This window comes from Salvelinus fontinalis, chromosome 29 (assembly GCF_029448725.1).
Source record: "Salvelinus fontinalis isolate EN_2023a chromosome 29, ASM2944872v1, whole genome shotgun sequence".
Classification (NCBI taxonomy): Eukaryota; Metazoa; Chordata; class Actinopteri; order Salmoniformes; family Salmonidae; genus Salvelinus; species Salvelinus fontinalis.
In genome coordinates this window covers 57,306-62,566 of record NC_074693.1, presented here as the reverse complement: position 1 = coordinate 62,566, position 5,261 = coordinate 57,306, and positions in this window count along the sequence as shown.

Here is a 5,261-nt window from a genome sequence, read left to right as displayed (position 1 = left end):
CATGTTCAGGATCTTTGAGTCAGTAGACCATTTTAATAAACTAGATATTCTAAATAGCGTTGTTTGCGTTGGCTGAAAATAGGTTATACAACACAGCTCAGCCAGTCATGAGTGCCTGTAGGACAAAGGGAAGTGACTGATAAATTGTTCCATCCAGGAGAGAGGTTTAGTCCGAGCAGGGGGGGAGAGGTTTAATCCGAGCAGGGGGAGAGAGGTTTAATCTGAGCTGGGGGAGAGAGGTTTAATCTGAGCAGGGGGAGAGAGGTTTAATCTGAGCAGGGGGAGAGAGGTTTAGTCCGAGCAGGGGGAGAGAGGTTTAGTCCGAGCAGGGGGGGAGAGGTTTAATCCGAGCAGGGGGAGAGAGGTTTAATCTGAGCTGGGGGAGAGAGGTTTAATCTGAGCAGGGGGAGAGAGGTTTAATCTGAGCAGGGGGAGAGAGGTTTAGTCCGAGCAGGGGGGGAGAGGTTTAATCCGAGCAGGGGGAGACATGTTTAATCTGAGCAGGGAGAGAGAGGTTTAATCTGAGCAGGGGGAGAGAGGTTTAATCCGAGCAGGGGGAGAGAGGTTTAATCTGAGCTGGGGGAGAGAGGTTTAATCTGAGCAGGGGGAGAGAGGTTTAGTCCGAGCAGGGGGGGAGAGGTTTAATCCGAGCAGGGGGAGACAGGTTTAATCTGAGCAGGGAGAGAGAGGTTTAATCTGAGCAGGGGGGAGAGAGGTTTAATCTGAGCAGGGAGAGAGAGGTTTAATCTGAGCAGGGGGAGAGAGGTTTAATCTGAGCAGGGAGAGAGAGGTTTAATCTGAGCAGGGGGGGAGAGGTTTAATCCGAGCAGGGGGAGACAGGTTTAATCTGAGCAGGGAGAGAGAGGTTTAATCTGAGCAGGGGGGAGAGAGGTTTAATCCGAGCAGGGGGGTTCAACATCATTCCTAAAGTAAATTATAAAAAAGGAATTAGTCAAAAAGATCTATAAATAACATACATCTTTCACAGGTCTACACAATATGTGCAGGGCAACGTCCGTGAATGTATGTCAGCCTTAGCCAGCCCTAAGACCGATAGCGCTGACATTATCATAGCAACGAGTTAATAACAATAAACCATGCATCAAACTGGTTCTGCTGTTAAACAATTCAACAGGCCAAAAATAAAAGGTTTTCTCTAGTGATTTACTTTGTTGTTTATATTGCTTATGAAAGTGGACATGGAATGGAAAGTAGTCGATATAATATTCCCCGACTAAATAGAATAACACGATACTCAAAATAAGATTTATTCCTGTAGCTTAGAACGTGACCATTTTCCATTGACTTCTGCCTGAATCTTCCTTGCGCAATACAAATTACAGGAACTAATGGAATCGCTAGATGAGTCTCTTGGTCTCTGATTCAAGTTTCAATGGCTGACATGTGAGCAGAGATAATATATAATATGTATATTTTTTTTATTACACTTTTAAAGTTGTTTTAGAAAAGGAGTTCTCAGAGCTTAGGTTCTCAGGTTTGGGTTGCTTTTGACATGTTAGGTGTCTGGGACACTGTGAAGTAGTGGGGAGCTGCTGATTCATGGCCCTGCTGACAGCTGTTGATGTGTGACCTTGTGTTGGAGGGGAGAGACGCTGATAAAGGGGCCAGCCAAATCCCCCGTTGAGACCTTTCAGTCTAACATAGAAACACCGGTTTTCAGTGGGATTTTTTGAAATAATGTTTATTAATTATACAATTATGAAAAATATATAGAGCGGTGTTTGTCAGGACCATGAGACATCCCGAAAATCGGTCTTCTCCCAAAATTGTCTGTAGTGTCCGAACGGTTTGACCTACAAACTATTATGGCCCCTCTATGAAAAGATGAGACTCTCACGAACACAGTGGCGTTCTCTGTTTTGCTCTACGAAGTCGGTAAAGCTAATCTGCCCGCTTTTGTCTGTAGCGTCCAGACTGTTCGGGCTACACACTAATATGAAAGGTGAGACTCTCACAAACACTTATATATAAGGTCAGTCTGTTTTGCTCTAGGATGCCCACAGGCCTCACAAGAGTCGTATGAAGGTCCCACTGTAGCTGCAAAAAAAATATGGAAGTATTGTATATATGAAGACCGTTTAGTGACAAGAATAAGGGGTTAAATACATGTGAGAAAAAATAATATGTTTCCTGATCTTTCTTATATCTACCAGAATAAGGATGGACAGAACAAACTTCCTTTAAATTTTTTTTAGGAGCGGGGGGTGGTTATCTGTTATTCCATGTAGCGAATATGCTAATAGCAGTAAGGCCAAATAAAAATGTTAATCAAATAAGTTTTGTATATATATTTTTTATACTTCTAGAGGTCTTAAAATTCCAAATCAAATAACAAAATGATCCTTGGTGTGACCGTCTTAAAACAATTCCATATAGCTTAGTAGAACCCCCCCCCCCCCCCCCCCCCCCCCCCCCCCCCACACACACACACACACACACACACAATAAAGAATTACAAAAGTATGTGGACACAGTAACGAACACGATGGGAGACAGACGATGGTTTCAAGCGCAGGACACAGCATGTGTTTATTAGGAAAGGACCACAGGAGGAGGCAGGTAGCTGGGTCCAGGGGCAGGCAGAAGGTCATACACAGGAGGAGGCAGGTAGCTGGGTCCAGGGACAGGCAGAAGGTCATGCACAGGAGGAGGCAGGTAGCTGGGCCCAGGGGCAGGCAGAAGGTCACACACAGGAGGAGGCAGGTAGCTGGGTCCAGGGGCAGAAGGTCATACACAGGAGGAGGCAGGTAGCTGGGTCCAGGGGAAGGCAGAAGGTCATACACAGGAGGAGGCAGGTAGCTGGGTCCAGGGGCAGGCAGAAGGTCATGCACAGGAGGAGGCAGGTAGCTGGGTCCAGGGGCAGGCAGAAGGTCACACACAGGAGGAGGCAGGTAGCTGGGTCCAGGGGCAGAAAGTCATACACAGGAGGAGGCAGGTAGCTGGGTCCAGGGGCAGAAGATCATACACAGGAGGAGGCAGGTAGCTGGGTCCAGGGGCAGGCAGAAGGTCATACACAGGAGGAGGCAGGTAGCTGGGTCCAGGGGCAGGCAGAAGGTCATACACAGGAGGAGGCAGGTAGCTGGGTCCAGGGGCAGGCAGAAGGTCATACACAGGAGGAGGCAGGTAGCTGGGTCCAGGGGCAGGCAGAAGGTCATACACAGGAGGAGGCAGGTAGCTGGGTCCAGGTACAGGCAGAAGGTCATACACAGGAGGAGGCAGGTAGCTGGGTCCAGGGGCAGGCAGAAGGTCATACACAGGAGGAGGCAGGTAGCTGGGTCCAGGGGCAGGCAGAAGGTCATACACAGGAGGAGGCAGGTAGCTGGGTCCAGGTACAGGCAGAAGGTCATACACAGGAGGAGGCAGGTAGCTGGGTCCAGGGGCAGGCAGAAGGTCATACACAGGAGGAGGCAGGTAGCTGTGTCCAGGGACAGGCAGATTGTCATACACAGGAGGAGGCAGGTAGCTGGGTCCAGGGGCAGGCAGAAGGTCATACACAGGAGGAGGCAGGTAGCTGGGTCCAGGGGCAGGCAGAAGGTCATACACAGGAGGAGGCAGGTAGCTGGGTCCAGGGGCAGGCAGAAGGTCATACACAGGAGGAGGCAGGTAGATGGGTCCAGGGGCAGGCAGAAGGTCATACACAGGAGGAGGAGGCAGGTAGCTGGGTCCAGGGGCAGGCAGAAGGTCATACACAGGAGGAGGCAGGTAGCTGGGTCCAGGGGCAGGCAGAAGGTCATACACAGGAGGAGGCAGGTAGCTGGGTCCAGGTACAGGCAGAAGGTCATACACAGGAGGAGGCAGGTAGCTGGGTCCAGGGGCAGGCAGAAGGTCATACACAGGAGGAGGCAGGTAGCTGTGTCCAGGGACAGGCAGATTGTCATACACAGGAGGAGGCAGGTAGCTGGGTCCAGGGGCAGGCAGAAGGTCATACACAGGAGGAGGCAGGTAGCTGGGTCCAGGGGCAGGCAGAAGGTCATACACAGGAGGAGGCAGGTAGCTGGGTCCAGGGGCAGGCAGAAGGTCATGCACAGGAGGAGGCAGGTAGATGGATCCAGGTACAGGCAGAAGGTAATACACAGGAGGAGGCAGGTAGATGGGTCCAGGGGCAGGCAGAAGGTCATACACAGGAGGAGGCAGGTAGATGGGTCCAGGTACAGGCAGAAGGTCATACACAGGAGGAGGAGGCAGGTATCTGGGTCCAGGGGCAGGCAGAAGGTCATACACAGGAGGAGGCAGGTAGCTGGGTCCAGGGGCAGGCAGAAGGTCATACACAGGAGGAGGCAGGTAGCTGGGTCCAGGTACAGGCAGAAGGTCATACACAGGAGGAGGCAGGTAGCTGGGTCCAGGGGCAGGCAGAAGGTCATACACAGGAGGAGGCAGGTAGCTGGGTCCAGGTACAGGCAGAAGGTCATACACAGGAGGAGGCAGGTAGCTGGGTCCAGGGGCAGGCAGAAGGTCATACACAGGAGGAGGCAGGTAGCTGTGTCCAGGGACAGGCAGATTGTCATACACAGGAGGAGGCAGGTAGCTGGGTCCAGGGGCAGGCAGAAGGTCATACACAGGAGGAGGCAGGTAGCTGGGTCCAGGGGCAGGCAGAAGGTCATACACAGGAGGAGGCAGGTAGCTGGGTCCAGGGGCAGGCAGAAGGTCATACACAGGAGGAGGCAGGTAGATGGGTCCAGGGGCAGGCAGAAGGTCATACACAGGAGGAGGAGGCAGGTAGCTGGGTCCAGGGGCAGGCAGAAGGTCATACACAGGAGGAGGCAGGTAGCTGGGTCCAGGGGCAGGCAGAAGGTCATACACAGGAGGAGGCAGGTAGCTGGGTCCAGGTACAGGCAGAAGGTCATACACAGGAGGAGGCAGGTAGCTGGGTCCAGGGGCAGGCAGAAGGTCATACACAGGAGGAGGCAGGTAGCTGTGTCCAGGGACAGGCAGATTGTCATACACAGGAGGAGGCAGGTAGCTGGGTCCAGGGGCAGGCAGAAGGTCATACACAGGAGGAGGCAGGTAGCTGGGTCCAGGGGCAGGCAGAAGGTCATACACAGGAGGAGGCAGGTAGCTGGGTCCAGGGGCAGGCAGAAGGTCATGCACAGGAGGAGGCAGGTAGATGGATCCAGGTACAGGCAGAAGGTAATACACAGGAGGAGGCAGGTAGATGGGTCCAGGGGCAGGCAGAAGGTCATACACAGGAGGAGGCAGGTAGATGGGTCCAGGTACAGGCAGAAGGTCATACACAGGAGGAG